Source organism: Artibeus jamaicensis, unplaced genomic scaffold (assembly GCF_021234435.1).
Source record: "Artibeus jamaicensis isolate MK-2021 breed Jamaican fruit bat unplaced genomic scaffold, CSHL_Jam_final contig_3126, whole genome shotgun sequence".
NCBI classification, from domain to species: domain Eukaryota; kingdom Metazoa; phylum Chordata; class Mammalia; order Chiroptera; family Phyllostomidae; genus Artibeus; species Artibeus jamaicensis.
The window spans coordinates 1193867-1217731 of record NW_026521723.1 but is presented as its reverse complement, the minus strand read 5'-3'; the positions used below and the strand labels follow the sequence as shown (position 1 = coordinate 1217731).

General features: G+C 34.4%; 1 protein-coding gene across 5 annotated transcripts in view; it reads right to left on the bottom strand.

Moving 5' to 3' along the window:
* The window catches only part of ZPLD1 (zona pellucida like domain containing 1), a 148717-nt gene that overhangs the window by 56449 nt on the left and 68403 nt on the right, over positions 1-23865 (bottom strand). The window contains exon 1 of one of the 5 annotated variants that reach the window (XM_053663104.1): positions 12010-12044. The exons of 3 other annotated variants lie outside the window; for them this stretch is intronic. The gene's annotated coding sequence lies outside the window, so the exon portion shown is untranslated. Of the gene's footprint in view, positions 1-1732; positions 1765-12009; positions 12045-23865 lie in introns of those variants that run through there. One more of the 5 variants, XM_053663105.1, reaches the window with a different exon arrangement.

The window sequence follows — 23865 nt, the reverse complement described above, 5'->3', positions numbered from 1 at the left end:
ACAACAGCCTTGAGATGAGGAGATTCCAATCAGATATCATTTTTCTCATATTTTTATCTTACTTTCTCCATCCATCCATCTGATGTTATGCTGAAAGTGATTTTCAAATAATTTGGAATCAAGTTTTAGACATTTTGATCCTTAATATTTTAGCCTACATCTCATAAAAGACTTTTGCCACATAAACACATACTGTTACCAAATTCAATAAAATTATAATTAACTAATAATAGCATTTAATATCTTTTGCATATTCAAATTTCCTCAATTCACAAAATAATATATATTATACCTGGTTTTTTTTTCTCCACAATCCAGGATCCAAAAGCAAAGATTTATTCATGCATTTAGGTTGTTACTGTATTTTTCGGACTGTAAGATGCACTCCCCCCCAAATTTGGAAGGAAAATGGGGGTGCATCTTACAGACCAAATGTAACTCACCTGGCTAGTAAATGTAGTTTACATTAACATTGGTAAAATATTGTGTTATTTATGTCATTAAATATTTTACCACATTTTTTGCTGCAAAAAATTTTTTTCTATTTTTCTCCTCTAAAACCTAGGTGCGTCTTATGGTCTGGTGTATCTTATAGTCCTAAAAATACAGTATATCCCTTCACTATTTTATAATATAGAAAACCCCACTGCTCTGATATCATTCTATGGTCCTGCCAGACCAAAAAAAGTGAGAAAATATAAGATTCTGTCAAAATAAAAAATATTTAAAGCTGAATAAAATTTATTCAAATATCTTAAGAGCCAACAAAATGCAAAATCTAATCAAATATTAAAAGTTGCATGGTTGGGGTCACAGAAAGGAGAATTGGGTCACATGTAACATGAATGTAAACGTGAGAACTGTGGGTTACACAGGCTGGATGAGCTGTGAGGGTTGTAACAACAGTAAAACCCACCTCTTCTCTAATTCACCAGGTTCTTATACAGACAATAAATAAAGTGATGTTGCCTGATGGTTAAAGATAAGATCCTACCCATCGTCCCAGTCAAAATCTCTAGCTAATAAGCAATTGTAGTCAGCTTAAAAAAATAACTGTTTTTCAAGTGTGTTAGCATCTCTTTAGCCCAGGAATATGTAGATACAGAAGTGTTTAAGGTAATCAAAAATTAGAGAATCATTTCTTTGTGGTAAAGGATTTATGCATGTTGGTATTTTTAGTAATTCAAGTGTTGTAGAGAATGTGAATAACAGGCTAGTTTTTTATTCCTATTTAAGATGTGTAAATAAGAAAACAACTGAAACTTTTTATGTGAAATTGACATGCTCCCAAGATTATATATACTATTTTGATACTATTGTGATACTTACAAAAATATAGATTAAACAAATTTGTACTATTGTGATACAAAAATATAGACTAAACAAATTTAAAATCTATATTTTGTTGATCAGCATTAAATAGTTGAGATACTTACTATAATAGATAATTAAACTCATTCAAACATATTAAAGTGCCTTTAATAAAATTTAGAGTATTTGATTCTCTTTCCAGTACATGAAATACTTTTGCATATAAAATCAAATATTATTCAAGAATCCATTCAAAATAATTGCTAATTTACTGGGCTTACAGATACAAAGTCTGATTTTTAAACCTAAAATCTTTAAGAATAACTAGGTTTCATTATTTATAGCTTTAATTAAATATTAATCTTTAAAACTTTAGAATATGTTTTTAATTATTTAATATAGAGCAACAAAAAAACCTCACCTTTATCAAAGAATAAATGGTTGTTATGCTTCAGGAGCATTCTATGTTAGACAAAGAATTCTCACCTGTGAACACTGACATCATCCATCATATGTTGAGATATCTGCACTCAGAGAATTATGGAGGAACTAAGGTCAATTGAAGGATATCAGTTCAATGTTGTCTATCTCACATTTACATAGAGTCATAAATAAATTCATTGCCTGGAATTACAGAAACACTACACATATCATTGAATTAATTGCATTTCTCTTTTTCCCCCAAGATTATGTAGCTAAATTTGTCAATAATAAATGCCAGTTTGGTGTAGCTTCACTAAATGCACAGAATCCGCATCTCTGAAGATGAGTTTCTGCCCTTAAAAAAGTTTTTAATCAAAAGGAAAACACTTTAGCTTCATAGGCTTAACTCCATTAACAACTTTAAAACTTCCAGAAGTTAATTTAGAAAACTATTTTTATGACCTTGGGGTAATAAAAAATTTCTTAGGAAAAATATTGCTTTATCATAATAAACTTTAGGCTGGGTCTCCCAGCAGCTTCTTAGAGGCTCACTGAGATATTTTTGTTTCATGTTGTCTATTAATTCATATAACATGACATTTATGCAATGTAAACTAGGTTATCCTTGAATAAATAAAACCATAGGCTTGGGCTCTGGCTCTCATTCCATCATGAATTATCTGTGTGATCTTGGGGAAGTCGCATAATGTGCCTGACTCCAGTCACCTCATGTGTGAAATGAGGTGTTGGACCAGAAGATGACTAAGATGACTTCCAGCTATAAAGAGCCAACGAAGCCATGACATGTTAATAACTGCAGGAGAAAATAGTGATAAATTCCCCGAGGCCTTCTTTCTAAAATCATCTCCCTTATCAGAATTTAGGTTTTACTACATCAGGAGGTTTTAGAGATCTTCCACCATTCTCCTGCCCTATCCTTGACAATCGATGAGGTGGCAAATGGTGCTGCTAGAACACCCTCATATCCATCTCTTGTCATTTTATAAGAAATAAAATCAGTAAGCGGTCTCATAGCCTAATCTCGGTGGTGGTAAAGGAAGGCTGTAAGCCATTCACTTTCAGATGGCTTTGTCCTTCCACCGACAAAAATGGCAAAATTAAAATTACATGAAATAAACATAAATAAGTTGCTATTAGTTTTATACTTTTGCTTTTTCCCTATTGTGTCTACATTTTTGTTTCTCAAAGGTCTCAAAGGCCTTTAGGAAGCAATAATCACAAAATAAAATAGGCTGCTGGTAATTTAAAACAGCACTTTGTTCTGCCTCAAATACATTTTCAACCCTGTTCTCATTAATGTGCATGATTCTTTTTTATTATTTGTTGAGCTGTTTGGGGGGGATGTAATATTAACCTTCATGATATCACTCTGAGAAATATAGTGAAGCAAACAAAGACGCCTTTGTTTTTCAGATGTGGGAATTGATTCCAAGTGGCTAAATATTTTCTCGAGCAGTGCAAACTTGTTATAGATTATATTTAAAAGAATATAGATTATATTAAAAAATAAGTACTAAAAGCAGGTCCTGAAATAATAATTTCTAATATCTCTAACTTAGCTGTTGCCTAACAACAAAATTTCATCCACAAAGTACAATACATTTGGGCGCAATGAAATTAGTTTCACAAAAGTTTTAGCCAGTCAGGACAAGCAGCATGTACCAAATGTATTACTTAAGAACTGATGTTCAAATCAGGGAGAATCTAAAATTTAAATACCTCTAGTCAAACATTTCAATTAGCACCATAATAATTATTTCTATTTTATGAATTAAAACAATTCATACATTACTGGAGGTGATCATTAAATCAAATCCTTACTCTGAAAATCAATAAATAAAAGGAAAGAGTTAAATATTTTTACTTTAAACAGCAGCAATATTTCTGTTTTAAAATAACCCATCAAAAAGTGTGTCTGTAGAAAATGTGGAAAAATATTAAAGATTATGGTTTTATTTTTATCTCATATGTTTGAAATTTATCATTAAAAAACTCAAAATCAAGTGACTGGTACATAACTTATTCTAACTCTGGTACCTAAAACAAGTCACTTTGCCCCTTTAAGAATCTCTTGTTATCTATAAAATAAGAACCTACATGATGTAAGTGACTAAATAACTATGGGGTAGAACCTAGTTGTATAAACCTTTTTTTAAAGAACATTTCATCCTTTATGTAGTAGAGTTATGAAGAAAAAGTTGGAAATCAGCCTCACTTATTTATATGATTCAAGACATTGGAAAGTTACCACTACTAGAAAATAGCTTATGAGCATTCATGTCTTGGATAAGATGAACGTAATTCTAACGAAATCATAACCTTGCATGAACAGAGTTAGGAGTATAAAATATAACTCTAGATACAACTTTTCAGGTTCTGTTTCATAAACCAAATGGTGTCTGGGATCCAAAGCACAAGGCAAGATCGAGAGATGGCTGTGGGCCATGGTAGGCGAGGGGAGCTGCCCCTGCAACAGATCTCAGTCAAAGGTGAGTGCGGGCGGAAGGAGATGAGCGGGGAAGGACATACTGTGGATGAGATGTCAACAACACTGCATGACAACTAGTAAATCAGGGCCTTTGGAGAATTTGAACATGAATCTTAAAGTGAAATAAATTATCCAGAAGAAGTGAAATCCCCGTGCAAGTTATTTTGGCAACTAGTCTAAGAACAGTATAAAAACCAAGACTTGTCATGATAAAAAAGTCTCTGACCCAAAGATTTACACTGAAGGTATCACCGAGCAATACACAATTAACTGTTACGCAAATTTCAGTGAGTGTTTAGTTTGATTCACTCATGGGTGAATCCATGAAAAATATATATATAAATGGTACTTGTAAAAGAGTAAGAATCAGGTCTTTGAAAACAAAACAATCTCATTTACTCCTATATATGATATCTGACAACCTAAATAAGTTAACTCTCTTTATTAAACACGAATTAAAGTAATGGAATAAAGAACAGCTTTGTTTTCAAACTATCTGCACACCCTCGAGAATTTTCCTAGCCCCTTAGAAAGATGCTAAATCTTGTCGATTCTGTTGAAAGTCATGGATTAGATTGGAATACTTTTTAAAAATAATTATTGTGCTAAGATATTAGTTTAGTAGGTCAAGAACAGCACTTCTCATGAAATGGAATAGGATATTATAATATAGGTTGGAATGGAATGAAAAGATTTTGTAAAATATAAAAGTGCTGTGTTTGTATATGTGGGTATATGTATACATTTACATTTCACAATGTAAAATATCAGACTGTGAGTTACAGTAAAAAAAATTTGAAACCCATTTGGTTTTGAACATGGTAGCAACATGCTATCCACGGGCTCAATGTCCCTAATCCACAAACACACTTTAATGGGCTGCACAGAGGAAGCAAACAGAAGGAAAATAGCATTGTCTGACCGAACTACCCACAAGAACAATGTTGAGAGAAAATATATTTCTGATGTTCTGAGAAAGGACTCAAAGTCAGACTACAGTCAAATTGCTTATTTATTTGTTTATGTCCTAGGAGGATGTTTGTTACAAATTTACATTAAGGAAATAGAAGTAATAAATACTTGTTTAAGGAAGTTTGTGAATTGAAGGAGAAAATTAAGAAAGATTTTCTTTCACAAAGCGAACACTGATGACAGAGAAAATACATTCAAAGAAAACTATGTAAGAGGCTGGGAGGAGACAATTTATAACAATACTATTTTGCTCACTGGTCCAATGTCATAAACAACCCATAGAGAATGAAGACTGAAACTCCTTTTCCTTTCTGTTTCCTGATTGATGGCAAAAGGCCATCCCTCTTGCATAAAACAGATAATAATTATCTGCTGAATAAGCAAAAAGTTAGGGTTGGTAATTTTCCTTTTTATAAGAATAAATCAGTATTGATATAATCCCAGTAGCACAATCTCCTATGACACATGAACAAGAAAACATCACATTTTCAAAGCTGCTGTCTAGGATGGGGGTATGATCTACAGTTGAAGAATAGATAATGGGCTATAGGAAGACCAGACTCAGGTTTTACTTCATTTCACCATTCTTACTAGCCACGCCAATGACAGAGCTGGACAATACAAAATAAGACCTTTTAAAAGTATAAATCTCACTGTTCAAAGCACCATGTTTCAATCTCTATTTCTCTGCTACCTATGTGAGACTCATTCAACTTGTAAACTTATGAAAAATTTACAAGTGACAAATCAAACACTAGTTGTGTCTTGTTCTATAACGCTGTCAGAGAGCCACCATTTGACAGTTGGTGTACACTCAGAAAACTGAAAAGGCAATTAACTTCTAATGGAAATAAGACAGTAAGTTGACTGGTGAAAATTTTAAAATAGAAATCATTGCAAAGCCAAGTAAAAAAATGTGAGGTTAATATTTTGTATTTATAGCAGAGTTCCCTGAGCTAACCTAGAGGGTAAAAAAAAAATAGACATTCAAATCTCTCCCCACAGTGATTCTAATGAGCATTCAGGGTTGGGAACCACTGAGACAGAGAAACAAGATTCTGATGTAATTGAGATTCCATTTGTAGTTGTCTTTTTTATTGGTAAGCAGATTCTTTGTTTTTCCCTTTACCATGGCTCCACAACAAGAATCTGAAAACAGATTTGAGAACAAGAAAACAAGGAAGGGCAGTGCTACCTGATGCTATAACATAGCAGCTTAAGTCCACCAGAGTCAGCCAGGCAGCAGTCCAATGCATTTATGAAACTACGGAAACTTAATTAGGTTAAGTTTTTATTGCTTTGATGTAGTTTTGACAAAGTCAGAGTATTGAATCAGAAGCAAAACATTCACGGAAAAAGAAGTAGGGATTCTTCTTTCCCACAGGAAACTTTTTACTCCTGTGGCTTTTTTCTGATTAAACGATGTAGGATGTTGCATTTCCTTAAATAATCATGATACTTCACATTTCTGCTTAATGAATCCTATAAGTAGACTGCCTGATCATATGTCCCTGCTCAAAATCCTTTATCATTTCCAGCACCTTCCAGAGAAATCTCATTTCTATGACATAGCAAGAAAAAGCTACCAAGATTCCTACTTATTTGCCCAAACTCAGGTCTTTATACTCCTGTACCCAGACTCCCCACCCTAGACTTGCTAGAGTTTCCAAGGATAGGAAGTCATTTTACACAGCCTTGTCTTGGCTCACTTTGCTGCCTCAGTCTGGAAAGGTCCCCTTCACATTCTACTTCTCTATAGGAACTTTTCTCCATCCAGCCTTCCAAGAATCAATTGAGACGGACATAGCTTTTCTTTCAAACTGCCCCTCTATGCAGACAACACTTCTGGTTTTGTTGAATTGTCAGAGTGACCACTTGTGTTCCATCAGAGTTTGTGCATCATTTAAAAAATGTGTTACACTTAGATCAAGCACCACTGACATTTTAGACTGGATAATTCTTTGTTGTAGCATGTTTTAACATCATTGTAGAATGTTTAATAGCATCATTGGTTTCTACCCACTACAGGGCAGGAGCATTCTCTCTCAAGTCATGACCCCCAAAACTATCTTGTCTGCATACTGTCAAATGTCTCCTGGGGTCAAAATCACCCCAGTTGACTATGATGTACACCTTTGTTCTCCCCCAATAACCTTGTAAGCTCCATAAGGTCAAACACCTTACCATACTATCACAGTGCAGAAAATTAAGTGTACCAACATTTAATCCTGATTAGGAAAATGCTCCACTTTTTAAAGATTACATCATTAACAAAATTAAAATTTTCTATTTCATCTAAACAAATTAAAATCCTCAAATTAACCCATCACTAGAAATAATTTACATGGGTTTTTACATGGTTTTTATACAAAATAAAATAAATCCAGGGTCTAGAACTTGATTTAAATTTACAGCTATGTATGTAAAACTTAGATTAAAAACTGCTTAATTTTAGGGTATAATCCCAGCAGTGGTAACCAGAGGGGAAGAGGGAGGGAGATAATGGAGGAGAGAAAGGGAAGGGTTGTCAAGGAACATGTATAAAGGACCCATGGACAAAGCCAAAGGCAGGTAGGATTGAGTGTGGGAGGTGGGGGATGGTTGGGAGGGGGAGAGTGGTGGGGGGAAAATAGAGACCTGTACTTGAATAAAAATAAAAAAAGGAAAAACTAAGCTATAAATTTTTTAAATTGTTTTAGCCAGTTTATTTGGGTTTTTAAAAAATGTCCAACTAGTACTTTTATATTCTCTAAAGAGTTTTAATTCATTGTTTAACTTTAAAAAATATTCAGTGAGTACTTTTTATGCCCTATAAATATTTTCATTTAAAAATTTGTTATAAATTAAAAAGCATCAAATTTAAACAATACAGTCATTTGCTAAGTATCTTTCTCACTCCACTAACATTGATGGCACACATTTCTGTAATAGAATTGATAAAGCAGGAAATTTTAGAAGCCAGAAATATATTACTTTAATTTTAAATACTTACTCAAAATAAGTTTCTAAATAGAATTCCCATGCCAGAAGTCAAATACATAAGCACAAATACATATAATACACAATACACATTAGTTTTGAAATGTATATATTCTATGGATAATGATTTAAAATTTCTAAATATTAGTATTTTTAAATCATGCAATTACTTTCACTTCTTAAGTCCAAATTATAATAAATTCTATTTGAAATAGAGAGAAAACATAACCACAAATTCCAATTCCACAGTGTATCTTACTTAAAGAAAAATGGTTTAATTTGAAAGTACAATTTATGTAATGTACAAAAGATTAATTCAGTGGTTTAATGATGGTATATTCAAGGGAGAGATCATGTAGTTACATGAATTCTAGTTGCTTATTAGATAAGCATACTTGAGCAAATACTGTACTTTAAATTCTAATATGTGACAACAAGTGGTCTTCATTCTTTCCTGCCCTAAAGGCGCAATTTCCTATTGTGTATTGTGTGCCATGGAGGCAGCTCTGACTCCTGACAGCCCTGTGAATGAGTGACATCCACAGTGTCCTGTCCTCAAACCTATGGCTTGAGCAGGGCTCTGCTCAGCTCCTATAATCTCAAGCCTATGGCTTCTTGTATGGAGTCACCCATCTCACATGTTCTTCCTCTTTTCCAAATGTCTTCTATTTTTCCCACCATTGTTGTCTTTTCCAAAGAGCCCCAATTTCCTATGATGTGCCCAAAGTAGAACAGCTTTAGTTTTGTCATGTAGGCGTCCAGCAATATTTCAGGCTTATTTAGTCTTTCTGACAGTCCAGGGTATCAGAGCCTCCTCCAATACTCCATCACTATATGTTAAATGAATCCATTTTTTTCCTGTCAGCCTTCTTTGCTGTCTTTTGCATCCATACATAGTAATAGGGAATATGACAACTATAATGTTATTGAAAGTTTCAAGTTAATCTTATTTAATAATCTTAACTTTATAAACAAATAAGGCCATTGAAGTTTTCATTTAGCCTCAATTTTAATCAAACTAAAAATATTTTTCATATTTACCATTTGAATTTTTCACATTTACAGCAGTAGAAATAACACAATGGTCATATTAAGCTGACTTTAACTTGCTATTCTTGAAGCTTAGCAACTTTTCCCCAAAGTTTAACTCTATATTTTCTTAATAATGTTGTTACTTTAAAAAAATCTAAAAAGATCCATGTATATAATTTTGTTGTTTCATATTTCTTGACATATCAGTATGTCTCCTTATGAGTTCTAGAAAATTAATGCTTTAAACCAGGGTTTAGTAAACCCTGCAGGCTGAATTCTATCCATCACTTACTTTTGCATAAAGTATTAGCAAAAGCAGTTTTCATATTATTAAATGGTTTTAAAAGTCAAAAGAAGAATAACATTTAATGAAAGGCAAAAATTATATGAAATTCAAATTTCAATGTCTGTAAATGAAACCTTACTGGAACACAGCTATGTGCACTTGTGGGTGAGCTTTCTGTACGGCTGCTTTGGAGCTACAGGGACGGATTTGAGAGGTCATGACCGAGCCCCACAAAGACTGAAATTCACTAGCTGGCTCTCTTTAAACAGTGCGCCAGCCCTGCTTTCAACAATCAGTGGATGGTTATTCACACATGCAACATATACATCTGGGGGACAGGACATGATATATCTCTAAGAGGACTTCTTTCAGTCAATATTATTTTTTAACTTTCTCATTAATATATTTTTCTGTGAGCCTTGGTAAAGGCCATTTGCCAGCAGCAATAAAATACTTTCTTAAGAAAAATTTTAAGTATATTTTATTGATTATATATAAAATACTTTCTATGATGTTATGTAATATTTGGAAAAGTATTAGTATACTAGTCAAATTAATCATTTGCTTTTTTCATAAGATACTTTAATCTTTTTTATTGTTCAATTATGGTTGCCCCAATTTTTCCCTGTTGCCCTCCTCTGCCCCACCCACCCCCACCCTGCTCCCAGAGTCAATCCCCACCCTGCTGCCCGTGTCCATGGGTCATTCATACTTGTTTCTTCACCTCATAACTGGAGTCTTGGGAGTTTAGGATTCCTACAATTCCCACTTGAAATCAACTTAAACATCTACTAACCATTGGCAATAACTCTGAATCTGTAAAGTGGCCTGTGGTACCCTCTACCATGTCTCGATACAGCTATATGCCTGGCTTCCAAGCTACACCATTTTGTAATAAAGACAAAACACAGCAAATAATGGCAAACTCACTTAGTAGTTTTGATCCAGCTTACATTCCAATTTAAACACAGGAAAAAAGGAGAAAATTTGGTAAATTAACCAAAAAATTGAATTTCTTGCAAGCAAATATTGCTAATAACTCTTTAAGTGGAACATACAATTATTATTCTCTCCTAATGAACTTAATGCCACCCAAGCTATTGAGGAAAGCTACAAAACATAAATCTTCCATAATTCACTATATAATGCCATAATTAAGTAGATTATAGTGTGAGTATTTGCTCATGCTTCAAAAGTTACCTTTAAAATACAATTTCCTGAAAGAAATTTCAATTGTTTATTACCCTTGCATCATTATTATAGGCCTTTTTGAAAGGGGTGGGAGAAACTTTAAATGTCTTGAAAAGAATGTAGACTCTGCCATGATCTCTTGTGTGATCTTGCTACTTTATTATGTGGCTGTTAACAATAACAATTACTCTATTTTATTTTGAGGCTACTTCTAAAAATCTCTAGAATGAAAGTAGCAATTTTTATATTTAAGTATTGTAATAGTAAAGAAAGCTAAAAAATTATTTGAGGACATTAAAAATGTGTAACAAGGAGCAATGGTTCAAATAATAGTTCTGATATGTGTCTCATAATATGAAGCTAGTGCCTGCAAAATAAAATAACAGATATTTTCTATTATGTACTAAAAGAAATACTAAGTTTTAACTAAATTCAACTCTTTTGTTGTTGCTGCCAATTTTACATAAACTGATACTTTTGAATTTTTGTCCCCTAAAATGAATTATAAGAGGCCAGTTCAGAGGAGCAAAATAAATGTCATACTCTTGAGAATCAAAATGTTATTATGTGAAATACATGAACCCAAGAAGTAAGGTCTCTTCCTTAATATCCAAAACCACTGATTTTACCAAAGGCAGTCTTGGAATGGAAGGGGCCTTAGAGAGCACCCAGGAAATGGAAATTGAAATGTTTGCTCTGAGTCATGAATGACTTCTCCTAGGTTATGTAAGATTCTTTGTCAATTCTAACAATACTAGGTTAATCATTAAAATAATTTTCATCATTTTCAGTGATCATATCATCTTTGTAATTGGAGATGATATGGTGCTTCTCTGGTATGGTGGAACCCTGATAAGAAATCTCAAATATAAACTGTCCGTTTGCTTCCATTAATGGAGCACCTGTGGGCTGCAGCTGGCTGGCGGCGGACTGCGGACGAGACTTAAGTCAGAGCCGTGATGTGGCAAATCCCACACCACTCTTGACCTCGAACTCTAACCGCAAAATTGAAGAGGCTGCCGACTCAGTCCTTCCTTCAAATCTAATCAAAATATTTGGAATGGCCCTGCAGTTTGTAAAATAAAATATTGTTTTGACCTTTCTACACTGAAATACAGGAAGCTGCTTGCCTCTTCCTTTTGCTGTATTTAAGGTATTTCCCAGTTGAAACCTTACCATCACTGGCACCGCTGGCAAGGATGTTGCCTTGTTATAAAAACATTATTAAAATAAAATGAGTTTTCTGTGCTCACTAAAAAGACGGCATCTGCAGTCACTTTAGGCGGTTTCAGTGCTGGGCACTTACCCAGTCCCTGGACCTCTGCAGTCAGCTGTCCTCCATGTGCCTGGCTCTGCTGCGTGTGACTGAGAGTCCAAATGCCTGGCCTCACCAAACGTTTTCAGAAAAGACTCATCCCTTCAAGTGAGAGAATAATTGCTCATTATGAGAAGTCTTTTTTTAAAAAAAGAAAGAAAAAACTGGATTTTAGACAGGCAAATGCTTCCACAGGTCTCAGAAGGTTTTACAAGACTAATCATCACCAACACGAAACTTGAGCTCATCTTTTATAGATCTTTGTTTCCTTCCAACTACATTTCTTTTGGTTTTCATTTCATTCCCTCACTCTTTTTTTCATACCTGTTTTTGATCTTCTATTTTATACTGTACAGAAATCTTGAGTGGTATGTGTGAAGAGAGCCATCATCAGCCTGATGGTCTAAAAAAAATCATAAAGTAAGAAATAAGGCCTGAGATTGGATCAAGAATTACTTTGCATGGTTATCAATTCCTGCTGTGCTTCATGAAAGATGCCTGGTCATTTCAATGCTACATCTCATGTAATGATGAAAATGGGATATGGAATATCATCATGAAAACTGGTTTGATTGAGAAAATAATGACAAAGAGGCTGTCGATGTAAAAACCCCAACAGGACCCAATTGTGAAGAAGCTAGACACCGAAGCCACTTCATAAGCTCTGCTTTTCTTAGGGGCCACCCCACAACTCTCACCCCACCAGCTTTTACATCCTTGGACCCTGTTTGGATGTCATCTAAGGATTCCACTCCAGTAGCTATTCTGATTTCTCATTGGGAAGAAAAGTGGGAAGCTGGGACTCAGGTGCCACAGGGAAAGCTTTTCAAGATACTCTGGCCCTAGTAAAGCTCTGCTTTATGCACTACCAGGCTTAGGGATGACTGTGGGAAGATTGAAGCTCAATGTGTAGGTTTGTATTACTCTACTGACTGTTTAATAAGAATGGCTATCCTGTAAAAGCACATTCCTTTATGAGTATTACCAGTGGAAGTGGATTTTATTTTGTTCAATCAGCTCAAGACACTTTGAACAACATTTACATTGTCGATTGCTTGTGTGATAGAGGCAAGTTGCCTATGGCTACTACGAATGGAGATTAAAATATAAGAGTTTTCAGCCTTTCAAGATTTCTAGTCAATCCTCTGAACCAAACTCTTTCCCTAAAGAGTAAGTAAATTTAAAGCTAATGTAACTACTAAAAAAATAACAGCCAGAGGCTATTCACATTGCCTCTCATCTCCTGTTTAGTGCTGAGAGAATTTGGTGCTTTCTACATCAAATCCAGGTTCATGTTTTCCAGGGACACATCAATTCCCTAAACAAGCATGCTTACAATGCCATTCTACTAGGGAGCAAATATGAGATACATGAATCTACCAATTTTTTAATACCATTAGTAAAAATTTCCTTGTATTTTTGTGGTTAAGCACCCTTATTAAAAACATAAAAACAATTCTAGGAAGCCCCTTCCTAATTCTGCTGACAGAAACTGCGGCTTTGCCTCATTCTCCAGAGGCTGCTTTACTCTCTGATGAAGGTTTTGAGCTAGATGTTTTCAAAAATGTTCCAGTTTTTACTTTGAAAGCATGGCCACCATGTCCTCTACAATTTTAAAATGAAAAGGAAAATGTAATGGGTTCAAGTAGCAATTAATATATTCTTTCATTTATAGGGAAAAAATCAGTAGCTTCTATCCTATGAGAAAATGGACCTTTCATAAATATTGAATACCACTACCCACGCACTGTACAAGTTAGTTACCTACAAAGAGAGTAATTCCATTAGAGGCTTTCAGCAACGAAAAGATAAGACAGTTGAGATTCAGTAACTGATCGTCTCTGTCACTATGTTACTGTTTAATTTTTTAATGTAGTGAACAGCAATGTTATACATTTCACAAACTTTCAAGAGAAAATTTCACTAGTTTTCTGAAAACTGAGTCGTTTATTAGGATATTTCTTGTTTTACAAGCTGTGTGACTTGGTTGAATATTTGATTAGTGGTACATGCATCATATGCTTGTCTCAGGGAATAATTTTAGCTATATAAAATATTCATCAGTATCTGATACCACCAGAGATGGCAATCTCAGCCATTATCTTGTCCAGAAAAGAACTTAATATTTCATAATAGGAGAAAAAGGGACCAATATTCTTTAGTTCCTGAAGAAAGCTGAATTTAGGCTAGGAAGCCACCCTGACTGGTAACTGTTTTCTCAAACTAGATGATTCACTTCCAACTTTCTTTAGAAATCGTATAACTAAACCCTCAATGACTGAATTGCCCCAGCTAGAAAATGAAAGTAAAAAGCCCTCCTGGTCAGACAGAGCCATAATAAAGCATAGTTAATGAGTCAGTACTTTAGGATCTTGTTACAAGAAAGGTACATCCTTTCTAGCTTTTAACATAAGTATCTTTTCAATGTGGGACATGAAGATTTTTTTTTTACTAGAGTCAAACCCAGAATAATAAAATTGACATTCAATAGCAGTTTGTACAATGGGAGGGAAGCAAGGTTGCTTTCTGCTGGCCTCATGATGTGACCTCTCGGTGATGGAGCTCAGAGCTCCGTCTTTGCCCTGGTCAGCTCTCCGTAAACTAGGAATCTGACACTGAATTACTTCCAAGATGATTACCATTTTCTCATGTGCTACATAATGTACTTATTTAGGGGTCTTATCCCTCCCAACACATACCCGAGAATAATCCTCCCATGGGTTCTCCTTGTTCCCTAATGCTTCCCTTGATTCAGAAGAATGCCTGACATATGAGGCACTCAATAATATTTAAATAAGTAAATGAATGAAGAAAGATAGTAAGGGATTTCAGAAGGTGATGTAACTCTTTATTACAAATTGAAAGTGGTGGATTACACTTCTCTCAAAGTTAAAAGAAAAGGTGGGTGAGACCAGTTTTAGCATAGTTTTCTATTTGAACAAAGTTTTAGCTTCATACTAAAAATCCATGTTATAAAATGTAAAACAAATATGAAAATTTTATATCTCTAAAACTTTGGGATTGATGATGTTTGCACCCTCCAGATATTTAGCCTCGTTTACAGGTCCATTTTTTATTTTAAAATGGACCTAAACCCAGTGATATAGAGAAATTCATAAAATACATACCCATTGATTTTTCTCTTGATTGGTATAATCAATTAACCCGGCAGCCCAAAAAACAATTTTGACCTCATAAATCTTCCTTCTGAAACTTGCTTTACGTTTCATCCTCAATAGCACGTGGCCATATTGTGGATACAGCCCAGCAGCTTTCTAACTGCAGAGCTGAGTCATGGAAAAGCTGCAGGATTTTCAGGTACTTACAAAATCCCTCTGTAACCCATGTACTCTCACACGTAAGTGAATTGGTTCCATGTCCTAATGGGATTTTAGTCCATACAACATGGTAGACAAATTATACAAACAGATTCAGCCACACTTGAAAAGAGGACCCAAACAAGCTTTATACATACATACAACTGATTTCCCAGCTCAACAAATAATTGAACCAAATATTTCTAATCTCAAGAGCCTAAAACTGAATAAGTTAGCCTTGCTTCTTGATCAGCATAAATTGTTAGTTGATAAGTTAGCAAGTAGATATAAAGCTAACGCTTTCTTGCATCAAAGATATTATTGTACCACAAAAGGGAAAAATGTTATTAAAGGAACATCGAATTTATTGCTTTACAACCATCAGGGGAAATACCGATGTATTGTTGCTCATATATCACACAATATTTAAGCCTTTGTTTGTTTTTTCAGGTATTTTTAGAGATTTCCCCTCACGTACAAGATTTACTGATATATGCTAGATGCCTTCAATAAAGAATTCATAGCTATTATAGTATTTATAGTACATAATTTCTTGGTAGTTATTAATTTATACATGATCAATTCCAGGAAGTAGCTTCACTAGGTATCTGATATTGAATAACTTTAAGAAAGCTTTTAAATCATCCCTAGATTTATAAGGCATTCCCTTGTTTCTTAGATTACTTAAGCACACTGATTTCTGGAAATGCCTACTCAAAAGCATTAAATTTAAAATAATTGTAAGTTGGAGTGTTGATGGTTATAAAAGTGCAATTACTGTGTCAGTTCACTGATATGGCCCTCTCTACCAATAAAAGCACTGAAACTGTGGTGTGTATTTCCAGCAAATCATTTTTGAAAGCTACAAACTGGATAACAGTAGGAACAATTGTTCTAATCATATCTCTATTGTCATAGTAAGACACGCCTATTTAAAAAAAAAAAAACAAGGATTCTAAGAAATTTCTAAGCCAGAAACTCAGGCTACCACAATAGTTTCAGTACATATTCTAAAAGAGTGGCAGTTTGTCCCGAACTCCTTATTTAAATTGAACGTCATCTCTTTTCTAGAACAGGAAATAAACTTCAAGATCTACAAGGGCTGGAAGGTAATGCAAGTAAGTGATGTGAGCCACCCGGTGAATGGTCATGTGGGCACATTGAGTGAGTAGCTGAAACCATGCCCAATTACTAAGCACCAAGCTTGCGCAAATGCAGCAATGACTACATTATTTTCTAAATCCATAACCCAACATTGCCAGAAATTCCAGTGTTTTAAGAAAAGCTCACGTTAAGGTTTTTCTCTGCAACCACCTGAATTTTATATACTGTTTTATGTTTTTAAATCATTTGCACATATTGGACTTGATTAAATCTTTGAGAAACCAGTTTTCCACCTTGTGTAAAAGTCTGAAAAGTCAATAGTATTTTCTTACTAAAGATGAATGAGATAGTTTCCTGCTAAAATTTTGTTCATTTGGGACAATGCTGCCCAATTAGCCAGTAGTGGTATTTTCTCGGATCACAGAGTGAATTTCCGATGCCCAATTATGCATTCATTATACTGAACATCTGTGAGTCCCAACATCAGAGTTTCATGTATATACTTTTATCATATTAAGCAGTACAACATCTTGAAGGAAAAATGGTAAATCTCAATGTAGCATCTTGATGTTAATTTTACTATAATTATTTCAAAGAAGATTGATCATACCATCATAGCTACTTTTTGAGACATTCAGAAAGGTATTTGGTGGCATTATCCTAACGAAACAGAGCATAGGAGATCAAGAACAAAGTTGATGTTTCCTAGTTTTTTTTTTCACCCTCTGGCTTTGAACTTTAGAAATGTATCAGTTATGGTTGAAAATGCAGTATCATAAAAAAGTATTCACTCCCTATCCTTTTTTGTCATCAATGGAACAATATTGATCAATTTTTACCCATCATCATTAAAAGTGTTTCTACTTTCTAACCCGCACCACATAGCTAACATTCAATTTAACAATGAGAGAGAAAGAGACGAGAGACAGAGAAAGATCCTGTTGATTCTGTTTCTTTGGAGAACGCTGATTAATACAGCTAGCTAATTTTATACGTGTTGCTGCTAAACTCCATCTCCACTATCTTATAACATGGCATGTTTTTCTTTTTAGTTTTTATTTGTCTGCAATTGAAATTAAGGAATCTGTATTTGTTCACAATAAACTTCATCATATTAGAGTCAATTGATTATTCTTGGTGGAATGTTTCTTTAGAGGACTAATTCTGGTTTCCCACGTATTCACTGTCTGCCCAGGTTTATCTCAAACACAGAGGACAGAATCGTATTTGCTTCAACCAGCTTAGTTTTTGAAGTCAGATCAGTGTAAGTCATTTGACTTTCTAAAAGAATGGTCTACACCAGACATACCCATTGTTGAATGTTAGATGCTGTTCTTGTTGTTCCCAAGCATAAAAAGCTACCTTAATAACTTTTGAATTGTACTAGACAAATTGTAATGGTCAAATTGAATGACACAGTTTATTCTTGCTTAGCTTATTAAATTCTCAGGAGATACCACGTCTTTTGAATGAATAATTCCAAATAATTATAAGTATTGAATTGAGCTCTGTACCCCAAGGGGATTTTGACCATCTGTTAATTCTGCTAGGCAAAGGCTTTTACATCTCTCAGCTTTGGAGAAGTAGAATACAATTTTTCCCCAGCTCCCCCCTTTCATCCCACAGGTAACTACACTGTCTATGTAAAACAAATGTTTGAAGCCACCTCATGTTATTTGAGCCCAATATATTCTTCCCCACAATGAAAATAAATGGATATATAAAGACACTAAAAGAGTATTGTTTAAATAGAAATAGTTGTTTTCAGAGAATCCGATGTCCTTTAAAAATTATTTCCTGAAGCATGCGTTCACTTTTACATAAACAATTATTAGGTCAAATAATTCTGTTCATTTTGCTCAATAACTATTTTGGAAGGTGAATATTGTTGAATTTCAAAATGTCACAGAAATCTCTTGGTATCCTTACCTGACCACCCTTTCTGTTCCTCCTACCCATTCTGGACACAGTCATGTGTAGCAAGCCTTTCAGGAACAAGGAGTCCATTCAGGACTTAGATACCTGGGCCAATTTTCACTCAACAGGTTTCCTACGCACTTCTAGGTGCCAAACAGCAACTCTTATGTTTCTCCAAAAGAATTCTTAATAAAGAGGGGATTAAACTCTAAGTGGCTTCCCAATTTCACTATTTCTGAGGCCCAGTGTTAGGTTGCTGAAAGTTCACTTCATTTGTACCATCAGGAGCCTAACATACTCTAGAAACCGAGCGAGTGATGCAATGATTTGTGTGTATGTGTGTGTGCATGAAATATTGGAGTAGCTAGCAATTTGTTGTGTTAAAGGCACATACACACATTTGAGTACGTCTTTGGCTTTTCAAAAAATTCTTCTGTGATGTTCTGAATTTCAGGTTTAAAGAAAGAATGTGAAGTGAAAGTTATTGTAATTTAAGTAATGTTCTATATAGTGATTTAAAGACAAAGGTAAAAAAATACTTGTATATATTTGCCCATATATTTGCTCAATTCCACTCTAAACAAATATTTACTTGCTATCTGAATGTAAAGAGTAATAGGTCCTCAGGGTTGGAATGCATCAGTGAATGTCCCATCCATAAATGTCAAAAGCCAGATTGTGGGAATAGTTCCACATATTTATGTTCAATCAGATAAATATACAGTCAAGATGAGAAAGGAAACTCACACTGAATGAGGGACTCCCCAAATTTATCAAATGTGAAATTGAATGGGAGAGAAACACTAGAAGTATTGTTTTCATGAATGTAATCAGTCATCTGGAAAATAAATTTTATACAGATATAATGAATTCCCAAGAATAATTTGTACAAAGTCCCACTGATGGTGTTAGGCTTATGTAATCCTTGACTAGTGCCATCTTTGTAGTGATTTCCTAAGCATTGCCAACATCGCCTGTGCTCTCGGAGGCGTGGGACTGCTGACAGTCTACGTTTGAACAATATGATCATAAAAGATTATGTGTGAACATGTATTGAACTTGGACCCACAGTTGAGCTCTCACCTTGAAATCAGGAAGGGGCATTGCTGGAACAAACAATGTCGGTAGAGTCAGCTTATAATCACTACTTCAGCAAGATGTGGAAATTCCATGGACAAGAGTTATTAACTGATATATATATATATATATATATATATATATAACTATATATATATAATATATAATATATATATGATATATATTATATATATATAATCTCCTAAGTCAGTTTCCTTCTTCTCAGGTTTAAAGAAATGCAAGCTAGAAAAATTAAGATGGGTCAGGAAACAAATAGTCCATGAAATACAAAATTAATGGATAAGGTGAATATCTTTGATAGTTCAGCATGCTTTTAAATTTATTTTATTTTGTATGATTCCTGTATTACAAAAGTAATATTTTGGCCAGTGATATATGTGGGTCCCTTTTTGTTAATAGCCATGTACTCTGTTTATTGAGGGCCAATCTCAGAAGCCATTGTACTAAATATCTAGATAGGAAAATATTTTAAAAATCAAATGTTTTTTTTTTCCCCTCAAGCTCTCCCTGTATCATTATATTTGTTTACTTCTTTTCCAGTCATGGCTGAAGTAGATGGTTTCCACCTACTTCTAAACTGATTTAAGGGATATTATAAGTAACAGAAATAGATATAATAAAGCTATCATAAAAAATTTAAAGGATAGTAAAAGAGAAACTCAGTTTAACGGTCTACAGGAGCACTGACTAAAATTGAATAGTATCTTCAATAGCAACTTTAAAAAAATGAAGAACAGACATTTTTTATATCGTTTTCTATCAGAGCTCTGTAAAAAAGTGTTGAAAAGAAAAGCTTAAGTGATAGGATTTTTTTTCTTTTCTGTTAATCTCACAATGGTCTTCAGAGAATTTTTCTTTCAAGTCTTAACTCTGACTTTCTTCAGAAATCATCCCTGTACCAGTCATTTCTAATTGCCCTTCTAATATCGATTCATTCCACTTCTCTTTCTGATGGAACACAAATTAGTTTAGTAGGTAATGCTTCTCTTTAAAAATACTGAGCTTTCCACAGTTCTGTGAATCTGAAGATGGCCCTACGACCCAGCTCTGGGCAAAGAGGAATAAGGTGCAGTTGAGGGCAGGGCTTCTCCAAGTGTTATTGTCTTCCTGAAAAACTGGGCAAACCTACTAATTATATCTTGTCTTTCCCTTTTATTTTTCCCTTTCTTCCTTCTTAGAACTAAAAGTAATATCTAGTAGGGCAACAGGATTTTTTCTAAACGTGAGAATGCCCTTTCACTAATGATGACAATGCTGAAAATTAGGGGGAGTCTGTGACCTTGATATCATCATGTCACCATAACAACTCTGGACTACTGTCTGCCTCCAGACTCTATGTTACATGAGAAATTTAAAAAATAAAAATAAAATAAAGTAAAATAAAACACTGAGTTTCTGTGACACACAGCTGAAGACAGCTGTAACTCAGACTTCCTTTGTGTGTCTCTGCTCCACTCTGATTTAGGTGCTGCTCCTGGTTTGCATGGCACCTCCTCCAACCCCAAACACAGCATCTTCTGTCCCTCCCTACATCATGAATTTCAAGAATATAAATATCACATCAATCTTTCAATCAAGTATTTTCCTAGAACTTTGCCAATATCAACGTAGTACATAATAGATTCCCAAAACATTTGTTGAATGAAGAAATAATAAAGAAATTATATTTACGGCTAACATGATTGACCAGACTCCTTTTTCTCAATCCAGACTACTGAAGTAGCTTTCTCACAACTCTCCCTGCTTCTCCCCTGCTTAAAAACCCTCCTCTTTGCATTAAATATCATTTTATTCTTGTTTTCCATCTGAAGTGGGTCTCTTGTAGGCAGTAGATGTACGGGTCTTGTTTTTATTGTAGCACTACTTACAATTGGAAGCAACCTAAATGTCCTTCCGTTGACAAGTAAATAAAGAAGAAATGGTACATTATGTACAATGGAATATTATACAGCCATAAAATAGATGAAATCTTGCCATCTGCAATCACATGTATGAACCTAAGAGGTATTATGCTAAGTGAAATGTGTCCGACAGAGAAAGATGAGTGTCATGCAATGTTACTTATATGTGGAATCTAAAAATATAAACAAAACAGAAATAAATTTCTAGACACAGAACATTTTGATTATTACCAGATGGGAGAGGTTTGCAGGGGATGGGTGAAAAACATAAAAGGATTAAGAAGAAGTACAAACTGGTAGTTACAGAATAATCACAGCACAGGCAATATAGTCAATAATACTGTAATAACCACATATGGTGCCAGATGGGTAGTATACTTATCAAATGATCAATTTGAAAGTGATCCCATATTTAAATGCCTAATCCTTATGTTGACTAATGACTAATATAATATTACATGTCAACTGTAACTGAAAAAAGTATTTTAAAGAATCTTTCCATATCTTCTCATTTACATTTAGAATAACACCCAAATCCTTTTACTCTTCTGTAAAGCCCGGCATGATCTGGCTACTCTTGACTTCTTTGATTATATCTCCTTCCCTTCTCTTCATTGCACCCCAGTTGCACTGGCTTTCTTTCAGTCATTAAAATATTCCAAGTTGTTTACCACCTTAAGATCTTTATGCCAGATGTTCCACTTCCACAGATTTTTATGTGGCTGGCTCCTTCTTGCCTCAGTCTAAAGAACCTCTCATCAAGCCCTCCATCCCATAACCCTCCCGTGGGCCGAAGAGAACACATTTATGTGTCTGAGCAGTTGGGGCTTTCTGAGAAATGTTTACTAAAACTTGAAACCTGGGCTAAACCATAATCCTTACAAGGTGACTTATGACCGAATATACAATGTGCACTGCAGATGTATGTGCTTACAAGTCCATAGGAGATGAGACCAAGGACCACAGAGACATTCCAAAAGGCGAGAACCCAGGATCCTCTCCATTACTTTTAAAAAGAAACTCTTTCAAAAAGTGAAGGAAAACAGCTGCTTCTCTCTCCTGAATAAATGTCCAAATTCATTGATTAGGTTTCTGGAGGTGGGGGCAGGTTACTCACCTACAATACAGACACCGTAGTACGTGTAGAGTGCCCTCTGGCTGTCTTTGCATGCCCCTGGAAGGAGGCCATTGTAGCACGAGGAAGCCAGAACATTATTTGCTATAAATGAATAGTAATAAATGTGCTCTGCTCCAGAAATAACATTACTTCAGAATAATGTTGAGGTTCTGAATAACGTTAATAAATGCAGATTAAAAACTCAGCACCTCCTTTGTATTTTTACAATTCTTGTCATTATCTGACACTGCATGTTCTACATCACTCTATGGTGGTCCACAGGTCCAGAGTCATTACTATGTTTATAACGAGTGCCCGAAAAAGCTTATAGAAGATGAATGAATAAATGAATAAATTCCTAAAAGACCTTTTTTTTTTTTTTTTTGAGAACTTGATTGTATAGCTTTCTACTGATTTGGCTTCTAGCAGAGGGGAAATTATAAATTTTTAAAAAAATATTGTTTATCTCAGATGGCCTCTGAAAAATAGTATATGTACCGTATATTTGAAAATTAAGTTTTTATAAAGGCTTGAAATGAAGACATTTTGTCTTTTTAATAAACTGATTTCTTTGATTTAGCTACCAGCTGTATAGTTAGTGATATTTATATTTTTATGTAAATATTGAATAATTTATCTGTAGTCCTGCTTAGCTGCAGAGCAACTAAATTAGGCAGAAACAAGACTTCTCTCAAGCTGTTTTAGCTCTTCCAAAAGTTCTGAACAAGAACACGATTAAATCTTCAGAGTTCTGCATCATACATTAACTGGAAAACTTTAAAAGAACGTACTTCAGTAATTCTCAGTCTTTATAAAATAAGTACTGACAATGATTCAAATTTGTGGACAGCTATACCTTAGTGGCCTCTCCAGGTGAGTTACTCCCAAAACCCACTGTGCAGGACCTGAGCAGTACACTCATTACCTGTCACCTACTGAGTATTGAAAAATGTGTCCAAAAATGATCATTTATAACAGTGGAGTTGATACGGAGCACTTCTCAGATCTGCACAATTTGTTCAAGCTGACCACCTAGAAATATAATAAATATATTGACACCATAAATATTTGGGAAATATAATTCTTGAAGATTTCACTGAAAGAGAAAATAGGCTCTAAATTGTGGTTATGTATTGACTAGAATTATCTAGCCATCTTCTTTGAACTTTTAACATTTTAAACTATTGCTTACAGTAAAAACCAACTATTCTTTAAGAACTGCTAAATGTAGCAGACATTTTAAAATTCTATCATAAAAACTAGTCAAAATTACCTAGAATTTGAGGGAGAAGCAAGCAAAGTGTAAATGTCAGAAAGTGAAGCTTATTATAACCAACATACTAACCAGCCATTTTGGAAGGTATCCACCTTAAAAGATTATTTACAAATGTGT